Genomic DNA, 22,054 nt, shown 5'->3' with positions numbered 1-22,054 from the left:
TCTTTGGGAAAAGAAAGATTTTAAGACAAAGCAAGACTTAGGAAAAAAATCACAAAATGTAAAATCAATAATTTTGATTACATTAAATTAAAATGGTTTTGTACAAACAAAACCAATGCAACCAAAATTAGAAGGGAAGCAACAAATTGGGGAAAATCTTCATAAAAATCTCTGACAAAGGTCTAATTACTCAAATTTACAAAGAGCTAAATCAATTGTACAAAAAACCAAACCATTCCCCAAATGATAAATGGGCAAGGGACATGAATAGGCAATTTTCAGATAAAGAAATCAAAACTATTAATAAGCACATGAAAAAGTTTTCTAAATCTCTTATAATTAGAGAAATTAAAATCAAAACAACTCTGAGGTATTACCTCACACCTAGCAGATTGGCTAACATGACAGCAAAGGAAAGTAATGAATGCTGGAGGGGATGTGACAAAGTGGGGACATTAATGCATTGCTGCTGGAGTTGTGAATTGATCCAACCATTCTGGAGGGCAATTTGGAACTATGCCTAAAGGGTGCTAAAAGACTGTGTTCCTTTGATTCAGCCAAAGCACTGCTGGGTTTATACCCAAAGAGATAATAAGGGAAAAGATCTGTACAAGAATATTCATTGCTGCATTCTTTGTGGTGGCAAAAAAAAATTGGAAAATAAGGGGATGCCCTCCAATTGGGCAATGGCTGAAAAAATTGTGGTATATGTTGGTGATGATTCCATCACCATTGTGCTCAAAGGAATAATAAACTGAAAGAATTCCATGTGAACTGGAACAACCTCCAGGAATTGATGCAGAGTGAAAGGAGCAGAACCAGGAGAACATTGTACACAGAAACTGATATACTGTGGTACAATCGAATGTAATGGACTTCTCCATTATTGGCAATGCAGTGATCCTGAACAACTCACAGGGATTTATGAGAAAGAGCACTATCCACATTCAGAGGAATAACTGTGGGAACAGAAACACAGAAGAAAAACAACTGCTTGATTACGTGGGTCAATGGGGATGTAGACTCCAAATGATCATCCTAGTGTAAACATCAACAACATGAAAACAGTTTTTGACAAAAGACACATGTAAAACCCAATGGAATTGTGTGTCAATTATGGGAAGGGGTGGGGTGAGGGGAGTGAAAAATATGATTCCTGTAACCAAGGAATAATGTTCTAAATTGTTTAATTAAATAAAACTTAAAAAAGAAAATAAAGTATGAGGTAAGGTTCTCAGCTGAGAGGGTAGTTGGAGGAGGTGCCAGAGGAAGCCTGACAATGGATGAAAAGGTTTTCAATAGATACTATGTGAGTAGGGGAATGAATTGATCAGGAAGTGTAAAAGACATATTGCCTTGCTTCAGTGAAGATCCTGTAGTAGATATTATGTAACATTAATTTGCTCTGAACTCAGTCAGCATTGCTTTGTGACTTTCTCTAGCTCCATTCAGCAGCATGTGAATAGGAGCAAAAGTGCTGGATAGTGGAAGATCGATGAGAATCTTGAAATTATGCAATATAAATAGAAATGTACTTTTGCTCATGTTTATGCCATTCTTTATTCCTGGAATGAAATTGTCTGCCTCCTCCCCTTTCATATCCGAATGAGGACCAAACAAATACTGAAGTCTGTCCCTTCTTTCATAGCTCAATCCAGATGCTCTTTCCTCTATAAAGTTTATATACATTCATCCATCCATAAAAGTGATCACCTTCTTCAAATACTTTTTTCTTTTAAAAAAATTGATCCTCTTTTTGTTTCTTCCATCCAGACCCTAGATGTGGTCTCCTATCATCAACTGCTTACTAGATATTTCAAATGGAAGAGCTTATAGGCATTTCAAACTCAAGGCCAAAGTAAACCTTACTTTCACACCCCTCTTATAACCTTATCTGTTTCTGTCCAGGGCACTATTATCTCACTACTATAATTCTGGTTTGCTTATGTTTGGAATGTCTAGGTTACCCTTGACTCTTCAACTTCACTCACCCTTCATCTCCACTCAATCAGGCTTCCAATCTTGTAATTTCTGCCCTCTTCTTTCTAACAGAGCCACCACCCTAACTCAGGTCCTTATCATCTCTGGCTTGGACCATTGAAGTAGGCTTCTAATTTATCCCTTCCCCTCAGGTCTCTACCCACTCCAATTTATCCTCCACAGAGTTGCTAAAGTAATTTTCCTAAAGTCCATGTCTGATTATATTAATACTCTTCACAATAAACCCCAAGGGCTCCCTATATCTTTTAGGATCAAACATAAACTCCTTAACTTGGCATTTCATAGTCTTCACAACTTGGCTCTGATACACCTTTCAAGTATTTTTTTTAAATACATTAGTCTTTTTTTTTTAAATCAACAGCCTTGCCAAACTGGAATTTTTCACCTTTGCTCATACAGGGCACTCCATTTCTTGTCTTGGCAACTTTTTACTGCCCCCATGCTTGGAATGCATACACTTCCTTTTCACTTGCATCTCTTCTTGAAGACTCAGATTAAGCATCACTTTTTTCAGGAGGCCTTTCCTGATCTCCTCATTTGCCAGTTATCTTCTCCTCTCTATAACTATCTACATATGACTGAATCAAATCCTTTCTGTGGCAAGCAAGTAAATCGATCATCTAAAAAATAAGTATCTCATTTGAGCAGAAAGCCAGGAGGCAAGCTTCATAATCATTCATGACTGGTTGCTGTTTGATGAGAGTTCTAAAGTTTTTCATGGTTGTTTTCAATTATATTATTGAGGTCACTGTATAAATTATTCTCCTAGTTTTATTTTTTTATTCTGTGTTAGTCCCTACATGTTAGCCCAATTTTCTCTTTCTTAAAATTCATGATTTCTTGGAGTAATATTCCATGGCATTCATATGCCACAATTTGTTCAGAACAAATGATGATCATCTTTCTTCCTTCTTTGTAACTACCAAAAGACCACTATGGGCAGACTTATATATATGGACCTTTCCCCATTTCCTTGATATCCTTAGGGTATATACCAGTTTGATATAATGTTGGATCACAGGGTGTATATAATTTAATGGTGCTTTGACTATTTCCAAATTATTTTCTGCAATTGGACCAACTCGTAGCTCTTCTCACAGATCCTCCAACATATATAATTTTCTTTTCTTTTTTGACATTTTTGCCATTCTAATGGATATGAGGTAAGTCACCAGAGCTGTTTACATTTGGATTTCTTCTGATTAGTGATTATTTTCCTGAAATGTTCGTAATATTTTGACTAGACCTCTCCTTTGCATTTATCTCACTTATATAAACTCCACTTATTGGCATTGAGAGCTATTTATAACCTGGCCTTCCTAATCTACCTTTCCAGCCCACTACATCCCTCCCCTTCAAGAACTCTATAGTCCTGCCGAAGTGGATTTTTTTTCTATTTGTTACATACAACATTCCATGTCTGAACTCTGTGCCTTTGCGTAAGTCTATAATGGCAAACCTATGACTGTAATGGCAAACCTATGACACATGTGTCAGCACTGACACATGTAGCCATATTCAATGACACAGGGCCACATGTGGGCTCAGTGTGCCTCAGGGCCCAGGAGCTGCCTGGGGAGCTGTGTACCTGTGGCTATGGCCTGGTGGAGTGTGAAGTGTAAGGAGCGGAGGAGGGATGCTCTACATGCTGGCAGGGAGAGGGGGAAGGGGTGTCTAGCAGTGGGTGGCATGCATTAGGCCAATGGGGGAGGGATTCCCATGGGAGTGGGGAGGAGGAGCATGTGCACTCAGAAGGAGCGTGCGCCAGCAGGCAGGTTGGCTGGTGGATGGCAGCTGTTGTTCTAGTACCTCTGGGCCAGCCAGGTGGGGAGGGGCATGGTGGGGCAGAGCCAGTGGGCAGAAGATGGGGTGGGGCTCTGACCCACAAACAACAGAGGAATGCCTGGAACCAATTACCAGACACTTTTAGCACCCTGAAAATTATAGCAATGGCTTTACTCACAATTTTTCCCTCTACATACTTTGTGAGACCTTATTCTCAGCATTAAATAATATCAAAACCAACAAAAGAAACAGATTGACAGATGAAGTTAGTAGTGCTTGCTTGGGTTTGAAATGTACAAAATACCAACCAATGAAATTTAACAACAAAAAAGTCACTAATAGGCAGGTGAGTTAAAGAATTCCCCCTCCCCCTCATTTTCTTAGTTCATGGCACCCCACACAAGTTAAATAATATCAAGACCGACAAAAACAAAAACAACTGACTGACATGACAGATAAACAAAGAAGTCACTAAGCAGGTAAGTTAAATAATTAGTTTTTGGTTTATTAAATAGTTATATATTACAATTATAAATTTTTGTTATTTAAACTATAAATATCACAAAATTGTGGGGTTTTTTTCTCAAAGTGACACACCACCTGAGTTAAGCTCAGTTTTTTGGTGAATTTTGATGCACCAAGCTCAAAAGGTTGCCCATAACTGGCATAAGCAGTCCCACATGCCCAAAATGTTCTCTTGTATCACTTCTGTTTCTTGTCGTCCCTAATTTTCTTCAAAAGTCAGCTCAAGTGCCTTTCTTCCTTATGAGGATTTTTCTGATTCTCTCCATTGCTCATACCTTCTCTGCCTCCAAAATTATTTTATGTATACACAAGTATGGATTGTGTAATTAGTGTTGAGTAATTGTGTTAGACTGGCCTGTTGAAAGCCAGTCCTTGAAGCAAATGCAAATATTCCCTGCCCAATTTCAGTTCTTGAAGTATGCACAGATTTTCCTTGCCTGATTTCAGTCTTTAAAGCATGTGCAGGTATTCCTCACCTAGTTTCAGTCAATGTGACCATGTGGAACATTTAGGGGTACCTGTTTCTAGCCATGATGACATTAATACTGTGTTATTAGAAATTCTTCTCTTTGTCTATAAAGTGAGAGGAACTGATGACCAAAGAGATGCTGAACTCAAACTAACTGAAAACAGAGAAGGAATGACCTGCCCATCTCGTTCTCTTTCCTTCACCATTGCAAATAGACAGGGCTATTTTGAGCTGTGAGACAGAGGGAAAGACAGCTGCCCTATTTCCTATACAATTGTGGTGACTGTGAGCATATGGCTGCATCTGTCTCTGATGTTTATTCTTCTTTGGTCTTAAGTACATGGGCATTCCAATGTGGATGTGTCCAGGCAGCAACCCTGTAAGTCTGGGAGATACAGTGGTTCAGTAGGTGACCAGATCTAGTAGCAGAGTTCACCAGAGCCAACAGTAATGTCAGCAGGAGTTGTGTGGTGATTGAGCAACAACTTTGAGATGGATTTGCCCAGGAAGTATGTTTACAAGCATGAGGAGGTTGGAAGAGGAGGCAAAGTAGAAACTGAACTATCTGGATTAGCAGCAAATAGACTCATGCTGGAGACATCTCACCCTCTGAGTATCCAGCTCAGCAGATAGGATGCATCCATCACTGGAAGCACACAAGATTTGTAGGGGAGCAGACTATCCTGCTAACTATATCAAATGTAAGGGGGCAATCTGTTTTGCACTGATTGTGCCAATTGTAGGGTGGAATAGCTTTCAGAGAATACTGGGATACCAAGGAAAGAGGGGCCCATGACAGTTTGGCTATTAATAGGTTTTGTTTGGTTTAATTAGGTTAATTGCTGGAGTTTACTGACAAGAGGCTAGTCCTTGGCATCGGCAGAGCAAAGTAACATAGTGGGTCCCAGCACCAACCCCAGGCCAGGGCAGATATCATATAGAAACAGAACAAAAAAGGCATATTGCCAGGGCTGACCCAGGGTCATGTGCAAGTTTTCCCATGGGATAGTTGGAGCTTCTTTTGTTATTTACATTTACTCAAGGTAGTTTACATTCTCTGTGGAGTCATAGGTCAAGTTCTCATTCCGGCTACCACCATACAATCAATCATTGTATCACACCCCACAGTGAACTTCATGAGGATTCTACAAAGGAAAAAAGAATTTCCAGGACTATAAAGGCTCCTCTTTGCCACAAATGTTCTTTACATATGTGTTTCATGACTATTATACTTTAAATTAGTGCCCATTCCTGCCTTGAACTTTGCATACATGTGTCAGAGTGTGCATTCAGGATCTGGTGGGAATCTTTTATACTAACTGTTTGTGCCATGCCTGCTCAGTAAACATCTTTTGTATAGGCTAAGGAAGTCTAGATGGCAAGATCCTTAAAAGGGAGAACACTGAAGGGGATGCATAAATACCAGTTTTATGCCAGCTTCTCAATATTATCCCTAGATCTAACCTTTGAGCAAAAGTAACCAGTAGAGGAGTAACTATCAGAAGGGCTCCAAAATATATATGTGTGTATTTAAGTGCTATCTTCCCTGATAGAATGCAAACTCCTTGAGGGCAGGGGCTATTTCCCTTTTTCTTTGTATCTCCAGTGTCAAGATTAGTACCTTGTTCATAGTAGGTGCTTAATAAATGCTCTTGAGGGGCAGCTAAGTGATTCAGTGGTTTGAGAGCCAGGCCTGGAGATGGGAGATCCCAAGTTCAAATGTGGCCTCAGACACTTCCTAGGTGTGTGACCCTGTGTAAGTCACTTAACCCCCATCTGCCTAGCCCTTAAAGCTCTTCTGCCTTGGAACTGATATTCAATATTAGGTCTAAGACAGGAGGTAAGAATTTTTTTTAAATTTAAAAAAGGTTGTTGATTGATTGATATTTCATGTATCATAGTTGTTTGTGAGCATTCCTTCTTCCTTTTAGATTGTAAACCTCTTGAGAGCAGGATCTGTATCATACATGCCTTAGAATCCCTGATGTCTAAAAAAAAAAAAAATTAAAAAGCAACCTTCCGTTGCTTCCTGTTTTCCCCTACAATAAAACATAAATTTCTCAGTCTGGGGTTTAAGCTAGTCTACAACCCGGTTGTAATCTACCTTTCTAACTTTATTGCATGTTATTCCCCTTCACATAACTCATTTTTTTAATTGACTCACAAACCCCCATAACTAAACCTTGCATCCTCAGCTGAACTGGGTGTTTTTTCAACACCTTCTTCAGGGGGGATAGTATTTTCATAAAATCCAAGATTTAAATTTTTGTTTGAGAGATGTTCAGAGAAGAGACTTGCTAACTAACTGAATCCAGAGAATGAACTGTTTGCAGAAAGATACCTAAACCCTTACACTACAGGAAGATCCAGAATGAACCTTGGGGTGAGGTTGATTGAACTGAAGGTTGATTGAACATTTATTTTGAATATACACTCTTATGCCAAAGGGGACTGCCCCCTAATTGGCTTTTGTCAATGCGCCCAGCAAAAACATTGGTTTTGCTGTCTCTCTCTCCTCTATTTCCCCTTTATCTATAACTATTGTAGTTTTCCTCTTAGAGGGTAAAATTTTGTATACACCTGCAGTTAGAAATTTTTGAGGTGCAGGACGCTTATGTTTAGTGATCAATTGGGGAGACTAGTCCCCCAATCATCATTAGGGGGGATTGTGAATTTTAAATTTCCTCCATATTGCTTGGTCTGGCACCCAGGAATGTGCACATCCACACTACATGGGCATGTGCTAGCTAATGACAAATCAGAAACAACTAGCTGCCCCCCCTGGGCTATCCTAAGTCAAGCTTGAACCACCATTGGCACATGTGAAACACAGAAAGTGAGGTAGAGAACAGCCTCTGATGTTCTCATGACTTCCTGTGGAGAGGGCTAGAGGCCAGTTCAATTCTGGAGCTCAAGCTTGGAGGAGCCCCGCAGACAGCTTCTCTTCAGATTGGTCAAGTGAGTGATAAGGACTGACTCCCTTCTCTGCCTTGGCTCTCCAAGGCCTTAGACTTAGCCAAGTCCAAGAAAAGAGCCTTGGCTCAGCCTGAGCTAGAGCAGTTTTTGAGTTAACCTCCTTTTCCTTCTCTCCCTCTAATAATTTCTTCCTCTTGTTGTAATTAAATCACCATAAAACTCCATTCTGACTTGAGTGTTTCATTTTAGGATTTTGTAAGTAAAATCCTTGGCAACCTATAATTATTATACTCAGTTTCAAACCCTAAATTTGAACATAACAGTTTGGGCTCCCCTTCTAGAAGTCAAAAACATCTTAGGGCTTTTGGGACAGGTAATGCCTCTTTGTGTAAAGCCTCCATTGTCTTGGTCTGCCATTTCCCTTCTGCCACAGCATGACTGTTCCTTCAACTATAGGGCCTGTATTAGTTAGCCTCTTATTTCTCTAGAGGGACACTGTTCAGGAATTTCCCATCTTCCTAGAACGTCGGGTCATTGAAATCTTAAATTTGGAGGTAACAGAAGAGGCAACCCTTAAGGCTGGCACTAAAGAAATGTCTCTCCTTTAGCTAAAAGGAGATCAAGATACCTAGGAAATCCCCTTTCCACGGCTAGGCCATATTCTAGTTCTTTCAAATTTGGGGCTACTCAGAAGGTATTTTCTAATGCTGACTGTTCCCAAATTCTCCCTTGTTTGACTACAAGTACAAAGTTTAGAATCATGATATTCAGAAAATTGAAATCTATTTCCTCTATACAGAAGGTGGGGTTTAGTAATATTATTCATAAATATCCCTTTTGGGGCAAAGTGGGCAAATATAAATTTGCTTCTGCTATGTGATTCTGTAAGAACACTTATCATTTGCTGCCATCTCTTGGACTGGAAAAATTCATTATCAGAAATTCTACTCATATGCTACATGAGTACCAACATTTTATGAAGGTGCTTTTTATTCCCAGATGTTTCTACCAAAAGGCAACCATTTTCATTTCCCAGATGGGAGGAGGCTGTATATACATATAGGTTTCCGCTACCCAATCAGGACATAGATCCACTCTGCTAAATTCTAGTCTGTCTTCTAATTGGGGAGAAGGTGAAGAAGATGTTAAAAGTGGGGGAGGGGAGAGAAGGGAAGCAGTAGGTCTCTCAGTAATTAAAAAAAAAACAAAACCCTTACCTTCTGTCTTGGGATCAATACTGTGTATTGGTTCCAAGGCAGAAGAGTGGTAAGGGCTAGGCAATGGGGGTTAAGTGACTTGCCCAGGGTCACACAGCTGGGAAGTATCTGAAGACATATTTGAACTCAGGATCTCCCATCTCTAGGCCTGGCTCTCAATCCACTGAGCCACCCAGCTGCCCTGTGTCAATTCATTTTTAAAGATTGTTGGAGGTTAGCTCCTCCATCAAGGGTCTATCCTTCTATGTCCTAGTCAGCCAGTCATTTTCCCTGGATGAACACTTTGTACTCTCATCCTCTGATGGTAGAGATATTTGTATTAATCACAGATCCACCTGGATATGAGATTGGGGAAAAGCAGAAGGGAAACTTTTAGGGAAAGTATGCCGAGAAGAAGATCAAAAGACTTAGCTTTCTCTATCAACCAATATGAAAAAGTCTCAGGAAATGGTCTTAGAACAGTGATGGCAAAACTTTTAGAGACAAAGTGCCAGGTCCTACCCCTCCCCAAACCAAATGTTGTACCCATCCACTCAGTGACTGCATGCCATGCCTCTCCCATCAAGTGCCATGTGCCCTGGGAGAAAGCTTTCCCTTTGGGCTGTTGGGCAGAGGGGTGGGGGATGAGAAAAAATGTCATCAAGCACAGTGGAGGGGGGGAGGGGAGCAGCCCTGCCTGAGTCTCTTTGCCTTTCTAGTAAGGAACTCTGGGCAATTCCACTGGGTTTTACATGTGCCATTGATCAAGACCTATTTCTATATTATTGACATTTTTACTAGGGTGATCATTTAGAATCTACATCCATAACCATATCCCCATCTACCCATGTGATCAAGCAATTATTTTTCTTCTGTGTTTCTACTCTCACAGTTCTTTCTCTGGATGTGGATAGTGTTTTTTCTCATAAGTCTCTCAGAATTGTCCTGGATTATTGCATTGTTGCTAGTAGAGAAGTCCATTACATTCGACTATGCCACAGTGTATCAGTCTCTGTGTACAATGTTCTGGTTCTGCTCCTTTCGCTCTACATCAATTCCTAGAGGTCATTCCAATTCGTATGGAATTCCCCCAGTTCATTATTCCTTTGAGCACAATAGTATTCCATCACCAACAGATACCACAATTTGTTCAGCCATTCCCCAATTGAAGGGCACCCCCTCATTTTCCAAGTTTTTGCTACCACAAAGAGCTCGGCTATAAATATTTTTGTACAAGTCTTTTTCCTTATTATCTCTTTGGGGTACAAACCCAGCAGTGCTATGGATGGGTCAAAGGGCAGACAGTATTTTAGTCCCCTTTGGGCATAGTTCCAAATTGCCCTCCAGAATGGTTGAATCAATTTCCAACTCTACCAGCAATGTATTAATGTCCCAATTTTGCCACATCTCCTCCAATACTCATTACTTTCCTTTGCTGTCATATCAGCCAATCTACTAGGTGTGAGGTGATACCTCAGAATTGATTTGATTTGATTTGCATCTCTCTGATTATAAGAGATGTAGAACACCTTTTCATGTGCTTATTGATAGTTTTGATTTCTTTATCTGAAAATTGCCTATTCATTTCTTTTGCCCATTTATCAATTGGGGAATGGCTTGATTTTTTGTACAATTGATTTAAATCCTTATAAATTTGAGTAATTAGACCTTTGTCAGAAGTTTTTGTTATAAAGATTGCTTCTCAATTTGTTGCTTCCCTTCTCATTTTGATTCCATTGGTTTTGTTTGTACAAAACCTTTTTAATTTAATGTAATCAAAATGATTTATTTTACATTTTATAATTTTTTTTCTAACTCTTGCTTAGCCTTAAAGTCTTTTTCCCAAAGGTCTGACATGTATACTATTCTGTGTTCACCTAATTTACTTATAGTTTCCTTCTTTATATTCCAGTCATTCACCTATTCTGAGTTTATCTTGCTGTAGGGTGTGAGATGTTGATCCAGACCTTATCTCTCCCATACTATTTTCTTTTGGACACTTTCTCATTTAACATAGAATAAAAATAACAGATGCCATTGGTATAGGTTTTCTGCTTTACAAAGTATTTTATATACTTTAAATTTTCTGTCTAGATTCTAACAGTAGTGCTAGAGATAGGACAAATTTTATTAATTCCATCTCACAAACAAGGAAACCACAGTTCAGAACAATAAGTATTAACCTGTGTGTGTCTTGTCCGAGGCCATAAAGCTTAATAAATGTTTGTTGATTGTTTAGCAAATGACAAAAAAAAAAACAAAACTGGAAACCAAATCCCCCAACTCCAGGTAATAGAAGAGACTTCAGAGACCATCTAATCCAACTCCTTCATTTAATAGATGAAAGAACCCAGGCCCTGAGACTTGCCCCAAGTTGTACTAGTAATAAGCTAAGGGACGAGTATTCAAATGCCAGTCCCCTGACAACAAATCTCTTACTAATCTCACCACACTCTGTTCCACTGTACTGAGCTGTTGAACTTTATCTTAAAACCTTACACCTGTATACTTTGGGGTTCCTGAGAAAGAATTCAACATTGGACCCAGTTAGGAGCAGCATTTCTCCCCAATGGAGTGTTTTTCATGAGCAGTGAAAAAACAAAACAAAACAAAACCAGGCAAGATTCACATCTTTGAACCCCCTAGGGGAAACACTATATTCAGTTTACTTACTTTAAGCCATTAGTTAATTACCAGCTGATGCATAGAAGTTTCCGCTTCACCTCCCTTTAGACTCCAGAGAAAATGAGAGTCAACATTCAATTAACTCATTTCCCTAGTCAATTCTCAGGGCAAACTTTCATTCTCAAATGGGAGGGAAAAGCAAGTCTTAAATGACTTTCTTGATTGTACTGATGCAAATGCTGACAGTTCAGATCTTTTCTGGGCTTGCCAGATTCTCTGGCTATTTATCGAGCATTTCCCACCTTGGTAAATTTGTAAGAAAAATGACCCGTAGAAGCCAAGTCATTATTTTGCAATGGATATGTTTGTCCTGGTGGTATAAGCCTTTCTTCTCCTTTATCAGACATACAAATGGCTAGACAACATTGATACAACCAGTCAGTCAAGCATTAACAAGCTATAAAAAAGTCATCAGAATTGTTCCTGCCTTTAAGGGGAACACTTTTGAAAGGGAAGAGAATAATCAAACAACAACGTTCATATAAGATATATGCAGGCCAGATAGGTGGTAATCTCAGAGAGAAGATGATGGGCTGGAGGGTGGGTGTGGAGTACTGGCTACAAAAGTTGAGATTTGAACTGAATCTTGTTGAAAGAAGCATGGCAAGCTAGAAGGGGGAAGATAAAGAGGGAATAGCATTCTAGACATTGGGAAATTCAGTACAAAGGCACATTTCAGGAAACGGAGCGTGGTATATGAAAGTAACAAGTAGGCCAATGTAGATGTATTTTTTATAAGAGTCATGGAAGTGTCAAATACCCAAAAGGTAGAAATGTAACCAAAGAATAAAAGGTTTCAAATGCCAAAAAAAGATTTTGTTCTTGATCATGAGGCAATAGGGAACCACTGAAATGTTGTGATGTTGTGTATGGGAGACATGGTCAAGCCTGTGTCTTAGGAAAATCATTTTGGGAGCTGAGTGGAAGATGGATTGGACTTGAGGCAGGGAGTCTACTGTAGGAAGGAATCAAACTTTGGGGCCACAGATCACTCAGAGCCCAAGGGTGGAAATAAACAGTCTTTTTACTAAAAACATATTTCAATACCTACAGGGTGAAGAATTTCCAAGGTGATTGAAGGCAGTTGAGGAAGATAAAAATAGATAAAAATTTTTGGCATGAAGGTTAAAAAGCAGATAGCACAGTGAGGCTCCCAGGGGTCTTTGGAGGTTATGTCTCCTGGCTTATTCCCCAAACTTCTTTCCTCTGCAACATTTGTGGACTCTCCATTGGCTTTATTTTTCATCTTGGGTACTCTGAGCCTTGATCTCTCTGAATCGGTTGTATTGAAACTAGATGAGAAGTTCTCCTTCAGTTTATTGAAGCCAGTCTATTGAAGTCTATTGAAGAAGAAAGGGAATTTCTTTATCTTAACTTAACCAAGTACTTTGGAGTGCCCTACCCTTTTAACTCAATCAGTCAGGAGGAACCTGTGAATCCTTTTGATAAGAGTTCACACCTTTTAAACTCAATCAGTCAGGAACCTGTGAATCCTTTTGACAAGAGTTCATACCCTCAGAGGACAGGAGGTGGATCCCACAGACACAGCCTCCTGGGCAGTGCTAGGCAATTTGGAAGCTGCGATTGGTTGCAATGAAGTGGGACCCTTATTGAAGAGATTATTGGACTATTGGGACCTGAGGGAGTTTTTGTTGGAGATGAGATAAATTTCTTTGGATTGGCAATTATAGGGTATTTAGCTAGGAAATATTTTCTACTTCCCTCTTACATTTCTCTCTTTTGCTGTATTTATATTATATTAAATTATTAAGAACTACCAACAGTTTTTTTTTTTTTACTTAAGAAATTAATTTGGGGGTCAGCTGGGTGGCTCAGTGGATTGAGAACCAGGCACAGAGGCGGGAGGTCCTGGGTTCAAATCTGGTCTCAGACACTCCCTAGCTGCTGGGCAAGTCACTTAACCCCTATTGCCTAGCCCTTACCACTCTTCTGCCTTGGAACCAATACCTAGTATTGATTCCAAGATGGAAGGTATGGGTTTTTAAAAAAAGTTAATTATTTTTTATAAAGGGCAACCTTAACAACTCTTTTAAAAATTGTTATATTTGTCAAATCTAATTTTAAATATCACATAGCCAAGGTGCTCAACTATATTTTAGGAACTTTAGTTGAAAGAAATGCTTTCCAGAACAGAAGGGAGTTGGCTGCCACAGTCATCAAAACTGCTGTTATATTTTTCTTACCCGAAGGTGGAAGATGAATCTACCTTGGGACAAGGTTAACCCAAACTGTCCCAGTTCTGCCCCACAACTTCCTTGTTAACAATGTTATTGTGGGAAAATGTGAGATTACCTCAATTCTCCTAGTTCCACCAGTATTCTGATTCATTACAGAATCAAATTAAGATTCTAGACTATCACAACTGCATAGGATTTTCTATTCCTCACCCCCCTTCTCCTTTACACCTTATCCTTATTTTGCAGATGAGAAAACTGAAGCCCTGAGAAGTTGCTTCTCCTAGGAATTAATAGTAAATCTTTCTTGGAAATTCTGAGAAAAGGGATTAAAGCCCCAAGATCAGATTATTTCTACTTCTATATCAATGTTAAAGGGCTCAGCCCTCAAGTTCAGAATAATCTTAGTTTTCTAGCTAGAAGGGAACTTAGAGGTCATCTACTATAACTCCCTTATTTATAAATGAAAACTAAGGCCCCAAAGGTTATGTAATGAGGGGCAGCTAAGAAGTAGCTCTGTGGATAGAGAGCCAGTACTAGAGATTGAAGATCCTATGTTGAAATTTGACCTTAGATACATCCTAGCTGTGTGAACCTGGGCAAGTCACTTAACCCTATTTACCTAGACCTTGCCCCTCTGTTTTAAAGTTTTTACCAAGCCAGAAAGGGTTATTTTTTTTAGAATTATGTATCATACAGATGCCACACATATACATTTATAATGAGTAGCAAAGGCAGGATGATTCATTTCTACTAGAATCTAGATCTTCCTGACTCTAAAATCATTTTTTGCTTTATCCATTACACCCCAGACATCAGGGATGAAAGGAGTCTGCACAGGTGCAGTACCCTGATGGAAGTGCCATTGGACAGAGGGGCAGGATATTTGAGTTTTAGTTCCACTCCTGCTCCAAAATAGCTACAGTGTCAATTGAAAGAACTTCTCTCTCATCTGTAGGTCTTAGTTTCCTCACTTGAAAATGTATGACAAAGTAGCTTAAAAGGTCTCTTCTAGCTCTATAGTTTTAAATTTGTTTCCTACCAAAAGCCTTAAGAAAAGACTGACAACATTGTACACAGAAGCAGCAATATTGTATGATGATTATCTGTGAAAACTTGGGTACTCTCAGCAATGTAATGATCTGGGATGATCCTGGATGTGGATCAAAGCACACTGTCTTTCACATCAGTGCATTTATGGCTTTATTTTAGGATTTTGGTTATGTATGAGTTTGCTCTTACAACAATGACCAATGTGGAAATATGTTTTGAATGACAATAAAAATAAAATTTAAAATAAAAAAAAATAGACTCTGACTCACCATCCTTGAAAGACCAAAGGACAGGAGAATCTCCCCAGTATGGGAATAAGTGGTAGAGGAGTGTTAGTATTTATTTGATTCCAATGATGGGGGTCCTGCAATATTCCATTGGTAACTTCACCAGAAAAATAAATAGCAACAAGAGAAAATACAAAGTAATGTTATCTTTCCTATCTAAAAATCAGGAAGAATGTATCAAAATGTATGTTTCATTGTCTGAAATATACTGTAGGCAAAAACAGTGTTTCAAGTGTTTGTAGATTCCATGCAGTATGTTTTTATTGATATTTTGGACAGACACAGACGGACAGCATGCCTATTAAATTAGCAGATGGTGCAAAGCTAAGGGGGACAGTCAAACACATTGGATGACAGGTTCAAAATCTAAAATGGTCTTTACAGGCTAGAGCAATGGACAAAACCTAATAAGATGAAATTTAGCGTGAGTTAAAATCAATTTCACATGTACAAGATGGAAAAGAAATGGGGGGGGGGGTTTAAGACATTATGAGCTCAACAAGAAGAAATGTTGGGAAAATAGCAGCCCAAACCAATAATGTGATCTCAGATTGCATTTAGAGATGCCTGCATCCAGGACCATGTTGGTGTGAGTCTCATTGTACTCTGCCTAGGTCAGATCACATCTGGAATACCATGTTCAGTTATGACCACCAAATGTTTGGAAGACTAGGGGTAGACAAAAAGGACAGTGGAGGACTTCAAATTCATGTCATATGAGGAATAATCGAAGGATTGAGGGTGGAAAACAAGGAGAAGAAAATATCTCAAGGAAGAGGGGAACAGGAAAACCATCTTCAAGGATTTGAGAGAGTTCCAGGTGGAATTAGACTTGGTCTGTTCATCAAAACAAGGAGCAAAGGATAAACATTTCATTCAGATTTAAACTTAAACTTTATCATTCAGCTCTATTAGGTCTATGCCTCCAAAGGGATCAAAGAAAGAGGAAAGGATTCATAAATACAAAAACATTTATAGTAGCTTTTTTCATGGAAGCTAAAAAGTTGGAAACAAAGGGTGAAGGTATCCTTCCATTAGAGAATAGCTAAATCAGTTATGACTTATGAATAAAATAGAGCACTATTCTGGCATAAGAAATTATGAAGGCAATTTTGGAGGAAATTGGGAAGACGTGTATAAACTAATACAGAATGAAGTTAGCAGAAATAGAACAATTTATACAATAACAGCATTTTAAAGAAAAACAACGTTGATAGATTTCAGAATTCTGACCATACAATGTTAAACCATGAGTCCAAAAGAATGAAGATAAAACACACCACTCAGCTTATGACAAAGAGAGATGGCAAACTCGACGTATGGAAAGAGATATTTATTTTCAAATATGGATAATGTGGGAATTTATTTTGCTGGATTATGTAGCTATGAATTGAAGGTTTGATTCCTTTTTTTATTATTTGCTCACTTGAGAGAGGAGATGAGGGACAGAATAATAAAAAAATGTGATAACTGAAAAAACAAAATATTTTAAAGAGAAAGTAAATTAAACTATTTCAAATAAAAATACCTCAATATAGAGGGGAAACTTCCTATTAGAATTATCCAGAGTAGAAAAGCTTGCCTTGGGTTACTCCCAGGGTTGTGTTGGAACCAGCTCATATCAGATCTCTGAGAGTAAATTGTTAAATTTTTTGTGTAAATATTTACACCTTGAAAATTGGGAAATGCTACAATTCAAGGCTTGATTGACTGGTTTTACTGATTTCATGGACTTCAGAAAGTGATGAAGAAAATGTTAAATGCAAATTAAACTTAAAAGTATATGAGCATATAATATTTTTTCTCTTTGAGGGCTGGTTGCTAAACATTTGCCCACAAATCCCTGATTATTCTTCACTAAAGTTGAATATCATGGTTAGATAGCTACTTATTGATTACATTGAAGAGAAAAAGATTCATATATAAATGTGGATTTAACTAGATGGCTTCTGGGGCTCCTTACATCTCTGAGATTCTTTGATTCTACAATTCTCTGCCCTCCTTTTCCCCTCATTATCTTTAGGTGTCACTTAGTATCATTACTTACACCTGACTCCCTCCTCTACCCTGTCTTCACACATTCTACCATAAAAGCATGTTTTCTGGAGTTTATTTACAAGGGGAAAGAGGTTGTGCAAATTCTGAAATGATGTAAGGGAAGGTAATGAGAAATGTGTAGTAAGGAAAATTACTTATTATTAGATCTAGGAAGTCTTGAGTTCAAATCCTGGTTCAGATGGCTACATAATCCTGAGCAAGTCATTTAACCTCTTTTAGCCTCCATTTTTTCATTGTTAAAATGAGGGAATTGGCTTTGAGGACTTTTAAGATTCCTTTCTAGACCTTATATTATGAGTCTATGGATCAGATGGTCTTAAACTTTCTAAATAAATCCTAAAATTCTCCTATGTCTGGAGAGGCCATCTTGATTAACTCTTTCCCATATGTCTATGACATTATGACCCCAGATGAGAATGGTGCCTTGCTTTGAATTATACTCAGGTTTAGAATCTGCCTATGGATTGAGCTTATTGTTCCATTCCTCCAGTTCTAGGATCACTTTCATCCAGTTATTTAGCTTTCTGATGGCATGTAGTTTTGGTTTGCTTTACTAGGTTGGGTTAACAGATGGGAGATTGGTCTCGTATAGCCTTTCTAGGAAACAGTGATCAGACATATCGATCTCTCTGTTCCTCTTAGCATTTCCTTCTTCCAATTTTTGAGGGTTTGGGAGGAAGCCAATCTTCTCCTTTACATGAGGATTGTAGGGAGAGAAATCCTACAAGTTGGTTTTGCCAGTGAAATTCATAAATCCCAGATTAAGAAGCCCCAATTATATTAGAATCATCTCCAACATGATAAGATGCCAAAAGACAACTTTAGTAGAGGAATTTGGACCCTAGAAAATTAAGTCAATATGATAGTCCTTACTGAGGGAGGAGGTGGAACTGATTTTATTCAAGGAAGGAAATTCAATTGGGATAACACTATGAAATTGGACACTATAAAATAAAGGGATTGGACTAGGTGAGGCCCATGGCCCCATCTATCTCCTAAATTCTATAATCCTTTGGTTTCTGTATTGGCTAGGGGATAAGGGGTAAGGGCAGAAAAGGGAAGATGATCTATTTGCTTTTCCAAGAACCTAACTGTCTTTGTAATTAATCTTCTTTGACAACAATTAGTGCTGGTTCAGACTCTCCTGTCTACCATCTGAAGTAACCTGGTAATCTGGGGATGATTTTTGGAGTCAGTATTTCAAGCCAGCCAATATTTCAAAACTAGTTTTTCAAGGTCAGTCTGCTATAGTCAGCTGTAAGGCTGCCTGCTAGGTAGGAGACACTTTCCCCAGACTATAATACTGAGTCAAGTGTTGAGGTAAAACTTCTCTCTTGGAAAAGTAGAACAGAGCATCTTCCATTTCTTGTTTCCACCCCCACCCCCCTTAGCCAACAGGAAAATATCCCATTACCCTAGAGAAATAATAGAATTCAGAGATCACTTAATCCAATCTCCTTACCTTATGAATGAAGAATTAGAAATACAGAGAAGCAACATGACTTGACATATCACACAGGTGATAAGAACTTCACAATGACTAAGTAATAGCTTCAAACTCATCTTCTGACCTCAGAACCAGAGGTCTTTTTTTAAAACTATAAACTATTTTCTGTCTCTCTCCACTTCCTTATTTTTCTTCTTTCTTTCTTTCTTTCTTTCTTTCTTTCTTTCTTTCTTTCTTTCTTTCTTTCTTTCTTTCTTTCTTTCTTTCTTTCTTTCTTTCTTTCTTTCTTTCTTTCTTTCTTTCTTTCTTTCTTTCTTTCTTTCTTTCTTTCTTTCTTTCTTTCTTTCTTTCTCTTATTTTCTTTCTGTCTTTCCTTCTCTCCCCCCTCCCCCTTTCACTCTCTCTCTCTTTCTTTTCTTAATACCTATTCTAAGATCAGATTTGAACCCATTTCCAGACTTGGCACTCTATTCCATGCCACCTAGCTGCCTTTGAGCCTTTCAACTAACCTCAGCTATGCAGCATTAGCATAGAGTAGGTCTCATTCTTAACTCATACCTTCCCAACCAGGTCATACTTTGCTTGGCAGTTTGGAGATGGGAAGGCCTGCTGGTGCTAGGGAAGATCAAGTGGAGAACAATAGGGCCTCCTCTCTTAGCAGAGATCTGTCCAGAGCTTTTGCTCACCCAACTAGCCAAGTTCAGTTTGTTTCTCCTTTTTTTTTTTATAAGATTGTTTTTAAGATACCTCACTTTAATTTCCCCAATAAATTCTGGCTTCCTGTATAAATAATCTAATAAAAGGAGAAGGGCTGAATTCGGATACCCTTGATGGTTATATTTTTGCAGAAATTCAAGGGGAAATGCATCTATTGCTTATCATCTTTGTCTTTCTCCACTCATCCAGAGGATGAAAAGCTGCCCCACCCCCATGCCTATCCAGAGAGCTCAGTATGTGTTACCCAACACCGGGGAATTCAATTAGCTTTAAGGTCAGTCTGTACCTTTCTGTAATCAAATGGCTTCCCAACTCTCACAAAGCCCCAACAGGTGTTTCATTCATGCTGTCTGTCTACCTGGCAGGGGCCCAACATACTTCTCTTTGAGGGCCAACTCCTGGTGAGGCCACTGCCCTCTGCATAGAAAGTGCTGTCTGTCTCCAAAGCAGAGTCCAGGCCCAGCCTCAGCCCTGGGGTTTCCTTTTCCAAATTAAAATCAGTTACAGACTCACCGAATCTCAGAACTAGAAAGAAAGATTCTTAAAGATCAAGTTCTATCCCTTAATTTTATAAATAACAATATCAATCCAGAAAGGGGGAAATGAATTTTCCAAATTTAAATGGAAAAGTGGTGATGAAGTAGTAGCTAAAGATTTCCTACCTCCAACTCTTTCAATGATACCATACTGCTTCTAGTTTTTTCTACCCATCATCCCAGTCCAAGGTGAGCAAACTATCCTGCCCACAGGACACTGAAGAGCATTTTCACACATCTGCAGACTAGCCTGCGTTTGAGAGTTAGAGAACCCAAGTTTAAAATCTTGACTGATAATTGTTGTTCAGTAATTTCAGTCAGGTCTGATTCTTTGTGACTCCATTTGGGATTTTCTTGGCAGAGATACTAGTGTGGTTGGTCATTTTCTTCTCCAGTTCATTTTACTGATGAGGAAACTGAGGAAAATAGGGTTGAGTGGCTTGCCTAGGGTCACATAGCTAGTAAGTATCTGAGGCCAGATTTGAACTCAGAAGCTGAGTTTTTATTACTTGAAGTCTGGCACTCAATCCACAGTACCACCTAGCTGCCCTTTGCTCCCCAGAATGGATATACATTTGGGCAAGTCATTCTTTTTTCACATTCAAATTTCCTCATCTGTAAAATAATGGGATTGGACTAGACAATCTGTAAGTTTCCTACCAATTTTACATTTCATTAACATCTTTCCTCCAGAGCTGCAACTAAGTTGGGTTGATCAGGACTTTGCCTCATGTTGCTGAATTTAGAGAGTGATTATAAAAACTCAGATGTTTAATACATAGGAGCAAACAACACAGCTTAAAATCTAGTTAGTAGGGGGGTAGTTAGATGGTTCAGTAGATTGAGAGACAGGCCCAGAGATGGGAAGTCCTGGGTTCAAATTTGACCTCAGACTCTTCCCAGCTGTGTGACCCTGAACAAGTCACTAAGGGCATTGCCTAGCTCTTACCACTCTTCTACCTTGGAACCAATACACAGTATTTATTCTAAGACAGAAGGTAAGGGTTTAAAAAAACAAAACAAACAAAAAACCCCCAACAATGTAGTTAGTAAGAACTAATTGTTTTTTTAAAAGGGCAGATAATAGGCTGGGGTGGACCTCTCCTCTATCCTTACCTGTTTCCTTGCCTCTTAAATGGAACAGCCTTTCCAATAGTTGCCTTAAGCCAGAATACTGGGGTCTGCCTTCCAAAACTGAGTATGCTTTCAGCCACACGCCTGGGTGTGGTTTGTAGTACTTACCCTAGGACAAAAAAAAAATTCTTTAACATCCTTCTACTCTCTGCTTCCCAATATTTATATCTTATTCCATTTCTCTTTCCCCTTTCTTTTTCTTTTGCTGATTTTCTCTCCTCCTTCATTTTTTCTTTATGTTTCTCTTTCTTTTTCTGCTTGGTTCTCTCTCCTTTCCCTGCCTGTCCTTACTTCTTTTTTCTTCCTCTTTTCCGTTTTCTTCTTCGTAAGGCCCTGTGCTTTAAATATGCCAAGAGCAGTAGCAGTTTCCTTGAGTTCTAGAAAGCAGGGTCACCACCCTCTCTCCTGGCTGACCCTGAAGTCTGGCTTTCTAGAAAGCAGGTTATGGGTTTCACATCTAGAAACAACCAGCTGTGAAAGTGAGATTTGACTAGATGATTCCTTTGTACTGGGGGCAAGGAATTCTGAGGATTAAATACTTACAGGGCAGCTTCAGTTTAGGAAAAATAAGATCTTTGTAAATCCTAGGCAAGGGAGTAACAAGAAAAAACAGCTTCATCTTCCCAAGAGAAACACATGGATGCACTTGTTGCCCATGCACAATGATACTTTATGACACCAGCTGTCAGGCGACTGCAGCCACAGCCAACTCATAGCCTTGATGAAGCAGCCCTTATCTTGCCTCAAGAAGAAAGAAGGTGGAGTCCTGTAAGATTACAGACACAGCATATCCCTGGGCCTGAAATTCTACCACTGGAGAACCATTTATAGTAGAAGTTCTTAACCTGGGGACTTTGAATTTATTTGTTTTATTATCATTATTTTTGTTTTATTTTTAAAATGGCAAGGGCTAGGCAATTGGGGTTAAGTGACTTGTCCAGGGTCACACACCTAGGAAATGTCTGAAGTCACATTTGAACCCAGGTCCTCCCAACTCCAGGCCAGGCAGTCTGTCCACTGTGTTTCCTAACTGCCTCCGTAAACTTATTT

The 22,054-nt window shown here is 39.0% G+C and overlaps 1 long non-coding RNA gene across 2 annotated transcripts in view; it reads right to left on the bottom strand.

Annotated features, from left to right (window-relative positions):
* Positions 1-21,634, bottom strand: part of LOC103105697 (uncharacterized) — a 29,532-nt gene extending 7,898 nt beyond the window's left edge. The window contains exons 1-3 of one of the 2 annotated variants that reach the window (XR_001626972.2): positions 21,548-21,634; positions 20,987-21,113; positions 12,523-12,917 (exon numbers count right to left, since the gene is read on the bottom strand). This is a non-coding gene — a long non-coding RNA (uncharacterized LOC103105697). Of the gene's footprint in view, positions 1-12,522; positions 12,918-20,986; positions 21,114-21,547 lie in introns of those variants that run through there. The other variant, XR_458490.3, reaches the window with a different exon arrangement.
* Between the last annotated feature and the right edge of the window lie 420 nt (positions 21,635-22,054).

This window comes from Monodelphis domestica, chromosome 1 (genome assembly GCF_027887165.1).
Source record: "Monodelphis domestica isolate mMonDom1 chromosome 1, mMonDom1.pri, whole genome shotgun sequence".
NCBI lineage: Eukaryota > Metazoa > Chordata > Mammalia > Didelphimorphia > Didelphidae > Monodelphis > Monodelphis domestica.
Note: the sequence above shows the minus strand (reverse complement) of the source record. Positions and strands in the feature narration are given on the sequence as shown.